Below are 20,177 nucleotides of genomic sequence, written 5' to 3' on the forward strand. Positions count from 1 at the left end.
GTGGTTAAGAATCAGAGTGGACACACTGGAATGTAGTAGCTAAAACTGCAGTGTAATAACACAAAATAAAAACAATAAATAAAATCTGTAAGAAAATTAAATAACTAAAAATGTCTACATATATGACCACTTACAAAAAAAGGAGGTCCTGTTGCCTTGCACAAGACCTTTTATTAAAGAAATTGCTGTCAATATGTGCTTGACAGAGGTTACCACATCCATTGTATATTATTGGGTTCAGTACACGCTATACTGTAGCCAAAAAGTGAGTAAGGAGTTATGAAATATACATGTTTTCTTCACAGTGATTTTACTGAAAGCACATATGCAATGCTTTGAGTTAGAGCAAACTATTTGCAGAACATTTCACACATGGCTCAACTGTTCGTCGTATTTGTTCAAGTCTAAATATAGCTTTAATGTGATTACAGTACATGTGTTTTTTTTTATGTAAAATTAAACATAATACTATGGGGTTTGTATAGTTTCCCAACATGTACTTCATGTGAGGTAATGTAGTTTGCGGGCACACCCTTACATAAATCGAACTGTTTTCAGAGTTAACCAGCCTCATTCACAATTAGGCCTATAGGTAAATGGTATTAAAATGGCATCAATTAAAGTGATTCTGATTAGAACCAGATAAATTCAGCTCTTGCTGTTGTATTTGTTTGAATGTTTGGGGTTGTTCTCCTAAAATGTAGCACGTTAGAGATATTGCAAAGATCAGGACCACACTCCAAAGTTGATGAAAGGACAAGAAGAAAACATATAAAGGAGAATTCCAAGAGGTCAGCAGCCACACTGAAGGAACAACAGGAATTTCTGGCAGGTACTGGTCACTCCTTGCATGTGAATGCCATCTCCTCTTTTCTGCACAAGTCTGTGCTGTGGGGTGCTGTGGCCAGATGGAAGCAGGTTCTTACTAAGAAGAATATGCATGCACGAGTAAATTAAGATGGTTGGAAAATATGTTATGGTTTGATGAGACAAAGGTTGAACTTTAATTATCAAGGCCAAAATGATCAAGGTTAAGTTTTGTGCAAAGCCAGTAAAGACCATTACACAAATTGAATAAAATTCAATTCATTTTTTTTGGATAGCACTTAACAATGAACATTGTCTCAAAGCAGCTTTACACAGATAATGTGGTAATAAAAATGAATAAAATGCTCTTTTAGACTGTGGCAAGGAAAAACTCCCCGAGATGGCATAAGAAAGAAACCTTGAGAGGAACCAGACTCAAGAGAAAAAGCATCCTCATCTGAGTTGCAACGAATGTCCATTTATTGCAGAGAAACGATGTTGCGGGGTACAGTGATGGTGATCAGCAGCAAACTGTAGTCCTGAGTCAGTGTAGCCGACCGTTGACTAACTACAGTCCAAATCTATCCTCAAAGCTCCCGTTCTGACTCCGGAATTTCATGGATCCACCCAAGGTGTTGATGAGAAACCGTCCCCAGCTGCATAGAGTGGACCGTCAACAAACCTGAGTGAAAACATGAGAGTGAGGAGACGACAGCGTATTAATATCCCAGTTCACCAAACACTCTATATCCATTGAGCATTGAGGATCATATTGGTACAGAAGTTCACTCAGATACTGCGGCACAAGACTGTTAAGTGCTTTATACGTCATTAGTAGTATTTTATAATTAAAATGAGATGTAATTGGGAGCCATTGTAGACAGATTAAAACAGGGGTGATGTGGTCATATTTTCTAGATCTAGTAAGGACCCTTGCTGCTGCATTCTGAAATAACTTAAGCTTATTTATGCACTTACTCAAACACCCAGACAGTAAAGCATTACAGTATTGTAATCTAGATGTAACAAAAGCATGGACTAGTTTTTCTGCATCCTGTAACGACATATTTCTTATTTAAGTTTATTTTGTACAGCATTCAAAGACCTTGGTGTAATTATTGACCCTAGTCAATAATTACACCACCAGGATAATAATTAATATTACCACCAGGATTGCCTTCTTTCAAAGTTTGAAAGAAGGCAATCCTGGTGGTAATATTTATGTGAGCCACAAAAGAAAGACTAGGGTCAATAATTACACCAAAGTCTTTGAATGCTGTACACACTGAGATAGAAACACCATCCAGAGATGCTACGTAATCAGAAAGTTTACTTCTAGCTGCATGTGGTCCTAGTAAAATTACGACTTATCCGAGGGAAGAAAGTTATCAAGCATCCACTGTCTAATGTCCTTTTTCGACACTCCTCAACATTTTTAACCTGATCTCTCTCATCTGGCTTTACTGAAATATTCAGCTGTGTATCATCAGCATAGCAATGGAAGCAAATTCAATGTTTATGTATAATTTACCCAGAGGCAGCATATATAAAGAGAAAAGCAGTAGGCCTAAGACAGATCCTTGCGGAACACCAAACTTTATCTCAGAGAGTGTTGAGCACTCATCATTTACATCAACAAACTGATAGCAATCAGTCAAATAAGACCTAAGCTGTTCCCTTGATTCCAACAATGTTCTCAAGTCTAGCAAGCAGGACAGTATGATCAATCGTGTCAGAAGCTGCATTAAGGTCAAACAAAACAAGTAAAGAGACAAAACCCTGATCAGAGGCCAATAACAGGTTATTTACCACCTTAGCTAGTGCTGTCTCTGTGCTATGACGAGGCTTATTTCAAAAATGTTATTCCTAAGTAGATGTGAGCATAACTGCTGTAACAAACCTTTCTAAAATCTTGCAGATAAAGGGTAGGTTTAATATTGGCCTACAGCTGACAATTGTCAAGGTCAGGTTTCTTAATTAGGGGATTGATAACCGCCAGTTTGAACGATTTAGGTACACAACCAGTGCTAATGAAAGAGTTTATTAATTTTAAAACAGGTTCAATTACCTCTGGAATTATCTGTTTAAAGAAACTTGTAGGCAAGGGATCAAGAATGCAGGTTAATGATTTTGATGAGAAAATAAATGAAATTGTCATTCTCTTGAATAGGGGTAAAACTTTGTAATTGATTGTCTGTTATAATTGCACTGCTGTCTACAGGGTTATTTATAAAAAAAAATTGGATTTATATTAATCGTCTGGATTATTTTGCCTGATGTGTTTAACTTTATCATTACAAAAGTTCATGAAATCATTACTACCTATTGATGGTGTGCATGTTAGTGCAGTGCTTTTATTTTCTGTAAATTTTGCTACTGTGCTGGATTAAAATCTAGGATATTGCTTGTTATTTTCTATGAGGGTGGAGAAATATGCTGATCTAGCAGCATCAAAGATTTTTTATAAATAAGGAGGCTCTCCTTTCATGCTATTTGAAATACTGTCAATTTGGTTTGACACCATTTCTGTTCTAATTTCCGAGTGGTCTGTTGTAAGGTATTGCATATGTTCACTATACCACTGTGCAAATTTTTTCTCCCTGGTCATTTTGGTTTTAAGGGGAGCTTCATCATCTAGAGTGTAACGGAACATTGATTTTAGGTATTCAGTAGCCCAGTCAAGCTCTGCGTGGTCAGACGAGATCTAATTAATATCGACAGTTCCGGAAGATTATTTATAAAACTCACTGCTGTAGTTGACATGAATTTATGCTTTCCAATTTAATTTAGAATGGACACAACTGCTTTTCTTTAAGAGTCTTCCTGATTATCAAAAGGAATATTAAAGTCACCAACAATTAATGCTTTGTGTAAAGAAGTAGCTACATTTGTGATAAAATCTGCAAATTCTATAAGAAAATCAGAATATGGCCCTGAAAACAGCAGGCACAAACAGCTGTTTCCAGCTCATGCCTACTGGACTTTATTAACAAAAAATAAAAAAAATAAAACAAAGAAACAAAATTAACAGTCAAATAAATTGTTTTGTCTGAGCACAAATCTTGACCTTGAAAAGCTTCATATTAATGAGACTCATGAGACATGTAGCTTTCAACCCAGTACTTTTCTGGACTGATTTCATGTATTTATATATAAAATAAAAATGTATGTTCAATGCAAGATATGTATATACTTGGCACTTCATCTATAACTTTTTATCTTTTTGAGCAATATAAACAATGATTGGCAGTAAAGGTCGAAGTGTCTTCTTTTTAAATATATCTAAATTGTGTATGTAGCACATTTCTGTCAGGAACTGTTAACATTTAAAGTTAGGTAGGGCATTTTCAGCTGTGAGTTCCAAAAGCTGTGGTGAAGGCTAACAGGTTAAAAACCATCAAAAACATCTGCCTAAAACTATCTGAAAGACATCAGATGTTTCAAGAATATCTTCCAGCTGGGCCAGGCTATAATCCGATTCTGCATGTCAAACAATGTTCCATGTTTTTGCCATTTGTAAAATAATGGCTTTTACTGTGGTTTGCTGGAGCCCCAAAGCTTTAGAAATGGCTTTATAACCTTTTCCAGATTGATAGATCTCAATTACTTTCTTTCTCATTTGTTTCTGAATTTCTTTGGATCTTGGCATGCTGTCTAGCTTTTAAGGATTTTTTGGTCTACTTTACATTGTCAGGCCGGTCCTATTTAAGAGATTTCTTAATTGCAAACAGGTGTGGCAGTAATCAGGCCTGGGTGTGGCTAGAGAAATTGAACTCAGGTGTGATAAACCACAGTTTTAACAGGGGGGAAAACACCTTTTCACACAGGGCCATGTAGTTTTAGATTTTGTTTTACCTCAAAAATAAAAAGCTCCATTTAAAAACTGCATGTTGTGTTCAATTGTGTTATCTTTTACTAATATTTAAATTAGTTTGATGATATAAAACATTAAAGTGTGACAAACATGCAAAAAAGTAAGAAATCAAGAAGGGGGCAAACACTTCTTTACACCATTGTATATATACACACACACTGTAAGGCAGTTACTTTTGACAGTAACTAATACTGTAACGCATTACTTTAAATAAAGTAACTCCGTTACCATTACCATATGTTATGTTGTACATTGCTGATAGTTTTCATATTTAAGCTGTTTAAGCAACATTTTTAAGGGCTCAACACAACAGCTTTTATGATGCAGAACCACTTTAGTTTTTGATTCTGAATATATTATTCAGCTTGTTTTGTTATTTTTTTCAGAAATCTTTGTGATATATTCAGTTTGTGCTGGTCTGACTTAAATAAAATAGTGTTTAAAAATTTATTTGTGTTTAAGTCAGTTTTGTGTTTGTATAGACCATAACGCATAAAAGGGCATTAATGGGAACATTAAAGAACGTCCTAAAAAAAAGTAACTAAAAAATGACTTTTAACAGTAACGCATTACTTTTTGGTGTAAGTAAATACAAAAGTAATTGAGTTACTTTTTTAATGAAGTAACTATTAACTGTAACTAGTTACTATTTCTTAGTAATTAGCACAACACTGTATATATATATATATATATATATATATATATATATATATATATATATATATATATATATATATATATATTACACACATGCACCCATACACACACACACACATATATCTACATCTGCCTTCATATTTCCTCACCACTGTAGTCCCTATGAATCCCCCACCTTGTGCCCCTCCTACACCTACTCTCACAAAATTATAATGTATTTCCTTCCCCCCTAATTAGCTTCCTGAGCCTGACACTGTACACATTGTACACATTGTCCTGGAGAACTTGCGGGGACATGCTCTGAATGCACTCGCATCTCACACCCCACAGCACACACTTTGCCACTGAGATTGCTTGGCACATTTGCTTTGCCACCTCTGGCTCCAAGTGCCTCAAGCCACTACCGTACAACACCAGGTCACAATGTATATTTACTCCCCCCCTCTGCCCTGCATCCAATGGCAATGCATCCCCAAAGTCGTGCCGCCACGGGACATGACAACAAAGCATGCTTGACTGTCTCCTCGCCCCCGCATCCAATCGGGCATAGAGGAGTGCAGTCATTCCATGCAGATAGGGTCGCTCTTTAACTGGAAAAGGACCCAGAGCTCCCAGCCAATGCAAGTCCTTACTTAGCCCGTCCAACCATGTGGGCTGCATATCTGCCCATTTAACTTCTGACATTCGTGGAATTGTTTCCCCTAATTGTGCTGTACTGCAATCCCTCCAACTCTTATACAGCCTCTTTTGATCTAGCAAACGATTGTTTTTCAAGCACCAGGGCTGGTCACGGACAAAATCTGCTGCCTTCTGGTAGTGCCATGGGTGATCTGTTGACCATGGAGATGTCCCTGTAAAGGGAATCACTGCTTGCAGGTTAAATCCTCTGCGTACAAAAGACGGACCAAGGTAATAAAGCTGGGTCCAAAGCCCATTCGCTTTAGGATGCTGAAAATAAACTCATGAGAGACCCGGTCAAAAGTCTTCTCCTGGTCCAGGCTTAACAAAACTAACTGCACTTGGCATTGCTCAGCCCATGCCAACATATCCCTGATCAGTGCCAGGTTCAAACCCTCCAGGCACCGCGTATGTCTGATCAGGGTGAACTACCTGGGCCATCACCTCTCTCAGAAGGAGGCCCAATACCTTGGCCAAGATCTTATAGTCAGTTGTCAGTAGCATGATAGGCCTCCACTTGGCCAAGTCTGCTCTATCTCCCTACTTATTAAGAAGAGAGATTAACCCCACCTTTGCCAATGCAGTCAGAGCTCTGCACTCTAATGTCCCTCCTCTTAAACTGACAGCAGGTCTGGGCCCACCAGTGACCGGAATGTATGGTACCACTCCACTGGTAAACCGTCCACACCGGGCACCACTCTACTTTTCATAGAAATCATGGCGATCTCCATCTCCTTCAGAGAGGCGGTGTCTCACGCTGCTAAAGAAATATTGTGTTGGGCGCTCATCTTGCTCCAAAACCTGTTTCCCAGCCTGAACCATGTAGCTTCTGGCCTCAGCTTTGCAGTGAGCTCGGAGCGCCTCACTTGCATCCCTGAGCCACCCTTGCTCTCTGTTTTGCCAGGCTCTAACCAGCTCCTTAGGCCACTTTATTACTTTCTCTTTCTTTCTTTTTGCCCTATCCTGTCCCCACCACTGGCACAGAATGGCTACCCTCTTCTTCAGGTCTTCCCACTATTCTTCCTGAGTGGCATTTAGTACTTTCATATGTTGCTAACTTTGTAGAGGTGACGAAAAAGACTACAAAAAGCATGGTCCTCCAATATGATCCTGTTTAACCACCACGAACCACGTGCACTATTCCCCACCTCTTCTTGAATACCTCCGACCACCAGGCAGTGATCTTAGCCTCAAAAGGGCCTCAGAGAACAGGACTGCACCTTTGCGCTGTCCGCCACAAATAGGAGGTCATGCCATGAGGAGTTACCTCTGAGATGACTCAGCTGAAGCCTCCAACTCTTCTGAGGACAGGCTTGCAAAGGTGCCTTTGCTAGAGGGGCAGTGTCGAAACAAATGTTCTTAACTTCCGCAAAGGCTGCAGGTCTTTGTTGCGTCACATTCTGCCACTGCATGGCCCTCCTATTCGCATAGACAACACCTTTGCCAACCCCTCTACTGCCTAGCACCCCACACCACCGGCAGTAGAGGAGTTGGCCAGGGTAATGAAGAAAACCCCGGTGAGGCCCAATAGCAAAGCTGCCTGGGGGATGCAACAGGCCCCCAGGTACCATGGGATCTACCTTCAGCCTCACCAGGTATCTCCTTTTTCCATTCCAGATGCCAAAACGGCCACAGATTTTCTCTCCCACTGACACAGAGGAGCAGTGCCTCCCCAAAAAGGCCCTGATGTCATCAACTGCGATAAAGGGGTTATATAGGTGGACCATCTGTGGGACCATGTGAGGCACTAGTCATAATCCACAGAGAACTTCCTCTCTGAGCTGTCTGGCACTGGTCAAAAAAGGAAGAGCAGTCCAAAAAGGATGCAAATTCACATCCAAGAAACCAGACAATGTAAAGTTCTGTAAGCAGAAGATCTTTGAGGCAGCCATCATGCAGAGATCCCGCAAAATTCGGAGGACCACCCAATACCATCCGAAGCATTTCTTCATTTACGCTGTCACATCCTTCTGCAGCTCCACTCTCACGGTATGTCAAAGCCGCAACACGGGCTGGCATTTTTTTGCCTTCTTGCGGCATCAAGCTTAGATTCTACATTTGATCTTAGCCAAAAGGCAGAAAAGCGATAACCTGATTGACTACTGAACGGTAGTTATTAAGCCACTCTCCAGGACCATGCACAGAGCGGTGGTGAAAAGGTTGAAGAAGCTAGCAACAAGATTTAGAAAGAAGTCTCTCCAAGTTATCTCTTTTTTTAACCATATTACACAACTAACTTTGCAATAGCAAAGCCTGCAAAAATTATTTGAACTCATCAATGTTCCTCTCCATGGAAATCTTTAGTAAAAGGCGAAAGATTTATTCTTGAATGATGAGAAACTTGAGCTATACTTTGGGTGTTGCTAGGCCTTTGAAAGTCTATTGGTGGGCTAGAAAGCTTGCTAAGGGTAAATTGGCCTGTGGCAGGAAAACTGTTGATAATGCACAGGTGTAAATTATTATTCATGGTGGCGGTCTGTGTGTTTACATCAACACAGAATGGTGTAAGAACTCTGTTCTCGTTTTCGCCTACTGCTCATCGCTGTTGGAGTTTATAGTTGTTAGATGTCGACCTTTTTATTTACCCCAGGAATTCACCACTGCTATTGTGCTCGGAGTGTACATACCACCTAGCGCTAATGCTTAGGAAGCACTCAGCGTACTCTACGTTACCATTAGCGAACTACAAAACACACACCCTGATGGATTATTTATCGTCGCCGGAGATTTCAACCATGCAAATCTCAGGACTGTGCTCTTTACATTTCATTAGAATGTGGACTTTGCAACCAGAGAAGAAAACACTCTGGATGTTGTTTACACAAACATCCAGGGCGCATACCAGAGGTGGGAAGTAACGGAAGTACAAATACTTTGTTACTGTACATAAGTAGATTGTTTTTGTATCAGTACTTTACTCCACTATTTATTTTTCAGACAACATTTTACTTTTACTCATTACATTTTTATACAAATATCTGTACTTTTTACTTCTTACATTTTCAAAACCGGCTCGTTACTTTAGTTTTAATCCATTGATTTGGTGAAATATTTTTTTTATTTTCACTGTGCGCCGATTTCAGCCGAACAACCAATTTCCTGTCATTGCTTGTCTTTTTCAATCCACTGGTGTATAAAGTCCTGACTCTCACTCACCACAGATGTAGACTAGTTTACGGAGCTAAGAATCAGCAGGCAGAAGGCAGTAAGAAGTTTGGGGTTAATGTGGATTAGACAGAGGGAGTCAGTAATGTAAACATGACTGAGAACAGACACATTCCTGATCATCATCATCTTTTCTCTGCTTGTGTTCTATATGTGGATCTTCAGCCTGGATACATTCATTAGGTAACAACATTTTTGATTAGTTTTGTATTAAAATATATATATAATGTATAATATATGTATTAATATATATATATATATATATATATATATATATATATATATATATATATATATATATATATATATATATATATATATATATATAAACTCCAGATAAAAATATTTTTAATTAGTAAACTTTTGTTTTATTTCTGAGCCAAGTCTCAAATCAAACACCAAATACGCCATGTTTTACACAATTAACCCTCTGGGTGGCGTTTTGTGGGTTTTTCCCTCATAATGGTGACACAAACTTAAATTACTGTCTTTATTGATCATACAGATAAAAACAATACATCATTCAAATCTGTAAAATGTCTATAATTTTCAATATATAAGCTTACTGACTTGACTTGAAGAGGTGCAGTTTCTCCGGTATCACCTCATTAACTGTCCATGTGGAAACATAGCAAAGGCTCTTAATGATTTCCACACATCTCTGCACTGATATAGCCTTTAAATTTAATCACTGTACATATGCTTACATACATATCACATGCTGTAAATATGATACATGTTTAACACCTCCAAGCTGCCAGTTTTGGGCACCTGAGCAAGCACTTAACTCACTACTGCTCATTTAGTAAATGAGATAATTAAGAGTCGCTCGGGATAAACACTTCCAACAGGAAGTGGCTATATCTCGCTATCTTTGTCTCTCTATTTTCTCTATCTAATTGTCTCTGTGTCTCTTTTAGTAAATGTCTCTGTCTCACTGTATATGTCTCTCTCTTGCTGTCTCTCTATTTGTTTCTCACTCTTTCTAAAGCTGTGTCTGTCTCTCTTTGTCTCTGTCTTTCCTGCTTATTTACGTCTAACAAAGTTTTGAGTTTTGAAAGTAATGCCATTAGCGATCTATGATGAAAGACTTTCCTGGTTCAATTCTTACCTCTAGTTTCATATTGAACATTATAAGAAGTTTTTAAAAACAGAACAATAAAAGGTCATTAAAATTGGTTGCTGGTAAATCATGGTATATCAGTGGTGCAGGTGTTGGAGATGTGGTTCTTGTACCTGAGTCACTTCTCATAGACTTTGAGTAACTGAGAGAATGAACAGGAAGGAGAAGTTTTGAACCCTCTACCATCATGATCTAAGAGAAAACAGTGGTCTCTTAACTATAGAAAAACCAAGAGTCCAATAAGCAAAGCATTGTTTGCCACCCCTCTGGTAGTGTAGTGGTTAGTAATGCGGCCTCTGCTATCTGACTCACCTGGTTCAATTCCTACCCCTTGGCTATTGTTTAAAAAGTTTTATTAAAGAACCAAAAAAGGTCCTAAAAATCAGGTTCTTGCAGGAGATCCTGTGGCTCAATTGGAAGAGCTTTGCCTCTGGGTTAAGAGGTTGCTGGTTCAAACCCCAGCCAGGGCTCAAAGTTAAGAGTGTTGAAGGTTCCAGTGACCATAGTGAGGAAGGTGTCAGAAATGGCTGAGTGGAAGGTCGGCTGTAGACGGTTTCAGAGGGTGTATCCTGAACCAGGGAGGCAATATCCAGGCATCTGGCGTCTGAGAAGGTGAAAACAGGGGATTATGAAGCAAAAACGTCCAAAAAAAGAATCAACTTAGGCTCCTGGCAGAAATTTATTTAATACAAATTTTTTTTTTCCCCCTTCTCTCCTCCCCCTAAATGCAAAACTATCACCCTCACCTTTTTTCCAAGGCTGTAACCCAGCAGGTCTTCACAGCCTTTGTTCACAGTCACCCACTCCATTGCTCACCACACACTAATTTCCACACAACTTACCCAGTGTGGGGACAAGCCAGATTTGAACCAGCAACCTCTGAGCTTAGAGGCAAGGCTTTTACCACAAAGCCATCAAGTCCCACAACTCACTTTCTTTTTTGGGGGGGGGTTATCCTTCGTTTTATGCTTCAAAGCAAGAAATTCAGACCATCAGGAAGGACAAGCTGGGAAGCTTGTTTAGAGAGGGCCTATCGGAAGTGAATCCTGATCGTGACTAGCAGGCAGAAAGCAGGATTCGAACCCTGAACCCCACCAAAAGCACAACACCTGATTTAACCCACTGGGCCATCAGAGAAGACAGGCCAGGAAGTTTGTTTAGAGCAGGTCTATCTACCTTTAAGCCATCAACACAAGAATATAAAAAGAAAGATTTAGGAAGCAGGAACATAACCGACATCGCAACTAGCAGGATTCAAACCCTGATCTTTACCAGCAGCAAGGCACCAGCCTTAATCCGATGAACCATGGAATCGATCAGACTGGGATGCATGTTTAGATGAGGCACAATCCTTAAACCACTGAGCGACCGCTGTTGAAAAGCATGTGTGCTTTTTGGAGGGTTCATACTTTGTTTCATGCCAGCGCAGTAAGAAAGAAGGCATGTAGGACTGGCTTTGAAACCTTATCACCAGCGTGGACTATATTAAGGACCATGTTCAGGCACAAGCCTTAACCCACTGAGCTACCACAGAAGAGCTTTTTTTTTGGTGGGGTTATCTTTCATTAAAGACCAGGAAATCAAGAAATTAATCCAACACAGAAATGACATGTTTTAGAGTGGACAAGGTACAGAAGTTTTATTTACCAACACAGCAACCAGCTCGACCAGGAATCATCCTCGTGGGGACCCTGACATTAACCCACTAGGCTATCACATCCATTCATCCATTCATCCATCCATCCATCCATCCATCTATCTATCTATCTATCTATCTATCTATCTATCTATCTATCTATCTATCTATCTATCTATCTATCTATCTATCTATCTATCTATCTATCTATCTATCTAATATGATGTGAGGTCCAGTTAACAGCTAAAACAGGTAGCAGTAATAACTACTTTTTACTTAAGTACATGTCTGAGCCAAAACTTCTTTACTTTCGCTTGAGTAAAAAAAGTATAATTAGTACTTCAACTTTTACCCGAGTATTTTAAAACATGATGATTTGTACTTCTACTTAAGTAAAGGATGTGTGTACTTTTGCCACCTCTGGTGCATACTGGGCGAAGCCCAGCATACAGACAATTTAGCAGGCATTCAAGACCAGCTTGAAAGCAGGTGAGAACCTGGCCAGCAGGATCCATGTCTGCTCTTCAGGACTGCTTTGAATGCACTGACCTGGACAAGTTCAGGGAAGCTGCAACCAACGGCGATTTCATTAACTTGGAGGAGTACATGTCAACAGTGACCAGCTACATCAACAAGTGCATTGATGACGTGACCATCTCCAAGACTATCACTACATGCTCCAACCAGAAGCCGTGGATGACTGCCAAGGTGCGCGCGCTGCTAAAATCAAGAGACTCCGCCTTCAGAGCAGGGGACAAGACGGCCTTAAAGACAGCAAGGGCCAAACTGTCCCGTGCCATCAGAGAGGCGAAGCGCGCACACGCCAAGAGAATTCACAGTCACTTCCAGGACAGCGGAGACACCCGGCGCATGTGGCAGTGCATCGAAGCAATCACAAACTATAAGATAATATCACCTGCTTGTGACCATGACACGTCCCTCCCAAATGCGCTGAACGACTTCTAAGCCCGGTTCGAGGTGCAGAACAACTTGGCGGTGAGGAAGACCACCCCTCCTCCCAGTGACCAGGTGTTCTGTCTAACCACAGCTGAAGTAAGGAAAACTCTATGCAGAGTTAACCCACGAAAGTCTGCTGGACCAGACAACATTCCTGGCAGAGTGCTCAGGGAATGTGCACAACAGCTAGCGGATGTCTTCACCAACATCTTCAACATCTCCCTGAGCAGCGGCATTGTTCCTACGTGACTCAAGACGACGACCATAGTTCCGTGCCGAAGAAGTCTATTGTCTCCTGCCTCAATGACTATCGTCCCGTCGTGCTCACACCCATTGTGATGAAGTGCTTTGAGAGGCTCTTAATGAGGCACATCAAGACCCAGCTTCCACCCTCACTGGACCCCATGCAGTTCGCGTATCGTCCAAACCGCTCCACGGACGATGCCATCTCCAAGACCCTTCATTTGGCCCTCACTCACCTAGACAACAAGGACTCTTATGTACGAATGCTGTTTATAGATTTTAGCTCAGCATTCAACACGATCATCCCTCAGCACCTTATTGAGAAGCTGAGCCTACTGGGCCTGAACACCTCCCTCTGTAACTGGATCCTGGACTTCCTGACTGGGATACCTCAGTCATTGTTGACTTCAGGAGGAAGCACACATTTCACACCCCTTTAACGATCCAAGTATCCATTATTGAGTCAGTGAGAAGCACCAAGTTCCTGAGGGTACACGTTACAGGGGACTTGACATGGTCTACTAACACCATCTCTCAAGAAGGCACAAAAACACTTGCATTTCCTGAGATGGCTGAAAAGCGCTAAACTACCCCCTCCTGTTCTCACCATATTCTACACAAGGGAGAGTCTTCTGAACAGTAACATATCAGTCTGGAATGGAAACTGCTCTGCCTGACTAGAAGACCCCACAGAGAGTAGTAAGGACCTGTACAAGAAACGTTGCCTGTAGAGAGTTGACAGGATAATCAAAGATTCTTCCCACCTAGCCCACAGCCTGTTTAAACGTCTGCCCTCTGGAAAACGCTACCATAGTATGCGATCCAAACGTCTTTTTCCACATGCCATCAGGCTACTAATTTTGACAATACAGAAAAAACTACTGAACTGTTATGACCACACAAGCTGAACTGCACAATTATTAGTCTTGTGTATTATCCAGACTAGTCATGTGCTATTTATTATTTCACATCACTTGTTCACCAATCCCTACAATGTGAATAATTATTGTGCAATAAGCCTCAATGAGTGTACTGACTTTGCAATATTTTGCCTATTTTTTTGTCTATTGTGTTATCCATGTGTTGGTGCTGACGTGCATTTTTTGTTTGTTTTGTTTTTTTGTAATGTCTATTGTGTTATATATGTGTATTATTTGCTGTCCATTATTATTGTGCTGTCCATTTGTTACCCATCTTGCCTACTCAAAGTTATGTATTCATCTGCAAATTGGCACCTCAGGAGATTTTGTTCTGCTTTTAACCTTGCTGCCTGGGTAAATGACAATGAAGTTCACTTTTTCTTTGACTTGACTTAAAGAGTGCTGGCCATCATGTTTTACACTTTGCTACCACTGGCTTCTCTGAACCACTTCCTGTGTACTGTACGAAAAGGTTCTCTTTATATTCTTTTTGATTATTTTGTCATTGTTTCTTTTTCTGATCTCTAAATCTCAAAAACTAATCTCTCCAGATTGTCAGAAGTTTCTTCCTTTGGCTGATGAGAGCAGTAATTCACTTCCGATATTCTAGGCTTAATGTTTGAAGCAGAGTGGCACTGATCTTGCCATTTGTTCCTCAATTAATTTATGCTTTCTTCAGAACACCCAAGATTTCTGAGTTTAATACAAAACTTGCCATCTTATACTTGCAGCTTATTTTCCACTAATAGCAACCAATGTAGGAGCCTTGATCTGGTAAGCAAAAATGATTATTGATTAATGCTTCTGCCGCTTAAGTTCTACATCTGTTGGATATGCTTTGTATTTTATAATTTCTCCAGCTAGACTTTCTAGAATGTGCGATTTCATCTTTGGAGAGTGTTAGTGTTAAGAGGGTTTTCACACTATCTCACACACATCACTTTGTCTGTTCAGTGTCTATAGAATATTTACGATGTTAGTCTGTAAGGTAAACAGGGAGCCTTATCTGGGTTCACACATCTCTGGCTAGTATATCCTCTTGTCTAAACAGGAAACAACTAGGTCAGGTTTCTTTTCTCTGTATGTGTATATATACGTTCTGTGTCTGCAATAAACAGAAGAAGAAGAACATGCATTCTGTGTGCTGTGTATTTCTTCTTCCCTGATATCAGAAAGGCACCACGGACATAGCAGGTCATATGGAAAACCTCTCCAAGAATTAAGTTTCGTTTGGGCATGATAAAAATCTAACAGAGAGGGACTATGATGAGATCCATTAGCTCATGCGAGCTGCGAACGAACGGAGGCGGAAGCCGGAGCACAGTTTGCTTTGGTTTAATGAATAAAGAGAAAAACACAAATACATACACGGCAATCCAGTATAAATCCAAAGAGGGATATTCGTGGTACGCCCTGGAGGGGTGAGGTCCACATAGTCCAGGGACGAGTGTAAAGTCTGAGACGAAGAGAATGTATAGGGATACGCATATCAACAACACATACAAACAATAACAGACGGAGAGTGAGTGTAAGTGAGGGGTATATGTATGGTGCTGGGGATGAGTGATAAATGAGTCCCAGGTGTGTACAATTGAAGCTGTGAGCTTCAGACAAAGCATTACAGCCGCCGAAGGGGGCGTCGCAGTAGGACTCCTGACACTAACCACTCCCCCCCCCCCCCCCCCCCCCCCCCCCCAAAAACGGGCGCCCCAGATCCACCAAGCACGGTGGGCCAGGGCACTCGGAGGAGGACCTCGTCTTTCGTCCAGGATCGAAGGGGAACCGGCTAGCATAGCAGCGGAACCGGGAGAGGCAGAGAAGGTCCCGAGGCAGAGCGACAGCCCCGGTGGAGAGCCGGAACCAAACGATGCCCACTCTGGAGACCTGGAACGGAACAACGCCCTCAGGGGAGGACCGAAACAGATCATGGTTCACCGCGGAGGCCAGGAATGGAGTGAAACCCTCGGCAAAGACCAGAGACCGAGCGTCGTCCTTGGCGAAGACCGGAGGCAGGGCGATGCCCTCAGTGGAGACCGGAGGCGGAGAGACGCTTCTGGCGAAGGACAGGGACCCAGCAGCACCCGCAGCGGAGTCCAGAGGCTGAGTGACCTCCACGGCAGAGACCAGAGGCTTAGAGATGCCCTCGGCGGTGATCAGGGGCGGAGTGACGCCCACTGTGGAGTTCTGGAGTTGAGTGACGCCCACCACGAAGGGCTGGAGCAGAGCGATGTCCACCACGGACACCTGGAACAGAGCGACGCCCTCGGTGGAGACCAGAGACTGGGCGATGTCCTCGGCGGAGACCGGAGGCTGCATGACGCCCACCGCGGAGGACTGGAGCAGAGAGATGTTCTCCAAGGAGACCTGGAACGGAGTTACACCCTGTCCTGAGGCCAAACAACGTCCTCAGTGGGGATCGGAGGTTAAGTGACGCCCTCTATGGTGATCGGAAGCGGAACAACGCCCTTGGTGGAGCTCAGAGACCGAGCGATGCTTTTGGTGGAGACCGAGAGCAAGAAGACGTCCTTGGTGGAGACCAGAGACCCAGCGATGCCCTCTGCGGGGTTTATAGGTGCAAGATCACGTTTTGGGGAGTTCAGGGGCGAGATGTCACCTCCTGGGGAAGTTGGAGGGGAGACATCGCCTTCAGAGGAGCTTGGAGGTGAGACGTCACCTTCAGCGGAGCTCGGAGGCGAGACGTCGCCTTCAGAGAAGCTCGGGAGCGAGACGTCGCCTTCAGAGGAGCTCAGAGGCGAGACGTCGCTTTCAAAGGAGCTCGGAGGCGAGATGTCGCCTTTAGAGGAGCTCGGGAGCGAGATGTTGCCTTCAGAGGAGCTTGGGAGCAAAACGTCGCCTTCAGAGGAGCTCGGGAGCGAGACGTCGCCTTCAGAAGAGCTCGGGAGCGAGACGTCACCTTCAGAGGAGCTCGCAGGCGTTATGTTGCTTTTAGGATAGCTTGGATGCGGGACACCCCATCTTCACATGCACCTGGAGGCTTGACGTCACCTCCAGCATGACTTGCGGGCGAGACGTCGCCTTAAGAGAGGCTTTGTGGAGACATCGCCGTCGGGGGAGCTTGAAGGCAAGACGTCGCCTTCAGATGAGCTCAGGGGCAAGACGTCGCCATCGGAAGAGCTCAGGGATGAAACGTTGTCTTCCGGGGAACTTGGAGGCGAGCCGCCGCCCTGTGAGGAACTGAGGGGTGAGACGCCATCCTTTGAGGCGCTTGGTGGCATGACTCCTCCCTCTTGGGAAACTCTGTAGCGGGGCGGAGCTCTCTGGGAAAATCTGGAGCAGAGCGGTAACCCAATCATGTTCCTTCTCCTTTCTTTTTTTTCTTTGTCCCTTTTTTCTTTCTCCTTTTATTCCTTTCAAGGGGTCCGTTATTCTGTCATGCTGCGAACAAACGGAGGCGGAAGCCGGAGTACAGTTCACTTTGGTTTATTGAATAAAGAGAAAAGCACAAATACATACACGGCAATCCAGTATAAGTCCAAAGAGGGATATCCGTGTTACACCCTGGATGGGCGAGGTCCACATAGTCCAGGGACGAATGCACGGAAGGATAGGGGTAATCCGGGGTGCGCTTTGGGGAGAAAGTGCAGCCGTGGAGAGAGTCCAAGAGGAAGAGAACGTATAGGGATACGCATATCAACAACACATACAAACAATAACGGACGGAGAGTGAGTGTGAGTGAGGGGTATATGTATGGTGCTGGGGATGAGTGATAAATGAGTCCCAGGTGTGTACAATTGATGCCGGGAGCTTCAGAGAAAGCGGAGGCATGACCACTGCCGAAGGGGGTGTGGCAGGTGGATTTCTGACAGTTATTTAGCATTGACTTTTTCTGGAATTATTTCAGAGAGAGAAGTGTGAAGAAGTGTGAAATTGGGAATACATGAAAAGGATCAGGAGAAGACAAAAGAACAGTGTCATTTGCTTTAAATAAGGAAACAGATGCAGAATCATTTGACTTGTGTAGTGAGTAGGAGTTGATGCCACAGCCGGACAAGTACCCAAGCCTACCTTGCCTTTTTTTCTTTTTGTCCCTGTCTTTTTAAAGATTAACTTTAAGGTTTCTTTGTCCTGAACATCAGTTGCTGATGTCAAATTAATAAACTCACCACCGAAATCTTCATCTTGATACTGCAACTGGATATCACCATAAAGCTGCAACATTTCACTGATTAATTGTGTGAGGTCTTCAGTAGAACTTGCCAACCTTTCAGAAAGGAATAGCTTCCTAGCATCATTATGACCAAGAATTACTGAAAGTTTTTTTAGCGCATAACACCGGATCTGACGTTACTGCATTCTTTGCTTGTTAGCGCCTTATTGCGCGACCATAGAAATGTAGCAGCTATCATATGGTTAGCTTGATGACTGTATATTAGTTTAATTAGCTACTGGACATTTCCTCACTGACTGCCCCTGCTGCTTATTATTTTCTTTGTCCCTTTTTTCTTTCTCCTTTTATTCCCTTCAAGGGGTCCGTTATTCTGTCATGCTGCGAACAAACGGAGGCGGAAGCCGGAGTACAGTTCACATTGGTTTAATGAATAAAGAGAAAAGCACAAATACATACACGGCAATCCAGTATAAGTCCAAAGAGGGATATCCGTGTTACGCCCTGGATGGGCGAGGTCCACATAGTCCAGGGACGAATGCACGGAAGGATAGGGGTAATCCGGGGTGCGCTTTGGGGAGAAAGTGCAGCCGTGGAGAGAGTGTGGAGTCCAAGAGGAAGAGAACGTATAGGGATACGCATATCAACAACACATACTAACAATAACGGACGGAGAGTGAGTGTGAGTGAGGGGTATATGTATGGTGCTGGGGATGAGTGATAAATGAGTCCCAGGTGTGTACAATTAATGCCGGGAGCTTCAGAGAAAGCGGAGGCATGACCACTGCCGAAGGGGGCGTGGCAGGTGGATTTCTGACAGTTATTTAGCATTGACTTTTTCTGGAATTATTTCAGAGAGAGAAGTGTGAAGAAGTGTGAAATTGGGAATACATGAAAAGGATCAGTAGAAGACAAAAGAACAGTGTCATTTGCTTTAAATAAGGAAACAGATGCAGAATCATTTGACTTGTGTAGTGAGTAGAAGTTGATGCCACAGCCGGACAAGTATCCAAGCCTACCTTGCCTTTTTTTCTTTTTTTCCCTGTCTTTTTAAAGAATAACTTTAAGGTTTATTTGTCCTGAACATCAGTTGCTGATGTCAAATTAATAAACTCACCACCGAAATCTTTATCTTGATACTGCAACTGGATATCACCATAAAGCTGCAACATTTCACTGATTAATTGTGTGAGGTCTTCAGTAGAACTTGCCAACCTTTCAGAAAGGATCAGCTTCCTAGCATCATTGTGACCAAGAATTACTGAAAGTTTTTTTTAGCGCATAACACCGGATCTGACGTTACTGCATTCTTTGCTTGTTAGCGCCTTATTGCGTGACCATAGAGATGTAGGAGCTATCATATGGTTAGCTTGATGACTGTATATTGACGAACTGTATAAAATGAACTCTTATCAAGTGGACAGTGGACAGGCAGAATGTGTGGACAGTCAATGTTAAAATATAACAATAATAATAATAATAATAATAATAATAATAATAATAATAATAATAATAATAATAGTTAATGCCATCGAGCTACTGGACATTTCCTCGCTGACTGCCCCTGCTGCTTATTAATTTAGTTACGGTAAGTCTTGCTTTAGTTAATAGACACAGGGTTAGGGTTAACTATTATTATTATCATTATTATTATTATTATTATATTTTAACATCTGAGGATTTTATTATTATTATTATTATTATTATTATTATTATTATTATTATTATTATTATTATTATTATTATTATTATATTTAACATTGACTACTAATATATGTTACGCATACTGACTATCCACTTGATAAAACGAACTCTTATCAAGTGGACAGTGGACAGTCAGAATGTGTGGACAGTCAATGTTAAAATATAATAATAATAATAATAATAATAATAATAATAATAATAATAATAATAATAATAATAATAATAATAGTTAATGCCATCGATCTATAAACTGAAATAAGACATAAAAAAGTCATAATTTTGAGAT

At 41.8% G+C, this 20,177-nt stretch overlaps 1 protein-coding gene across 3 annotated transcripts in view; it reads left to right on the forward strand.

Moving 5' to 3' along the window:
* dhx32b (DEAH (Asp-Glu-Ala-His) box polypeptide 32b) overlaps window positions 1-20,177 on the forward strand; it is a 36,579-nt gene that overhangs the window by 4,505 nt on the left and 11,897 nt on the right. Inside the window, exon 1 of one of the 3 annotated variants that reach the window (XM_083550456.1) lies at window positions 2,846-2,927. The exons of the other annotated variants lie outside the window; for them this stretch is intronic. The gene's annotated coding sequence lies outside the window, so the exon portion shown is untranslated. Of the gene's footprint in view, window positions 1-2,845; window positions 2,928-20,177 lie in introns of those variants that run through there. 3 annotated transcript variants of the gene reach the window in all.

This window comes from Silurus aristotelis (genome assembly GCF_946808225.1).
Source record: "Silurus aristotelis genome assembly, chromosome: 9".
In the NCBI taxonomy this organism is placed as follows: Eukaryota; Metazoa; Chordata; class Actinopteri; order Siluriformes; family Siluridae; genus Silurus; species Silurus aristotelis.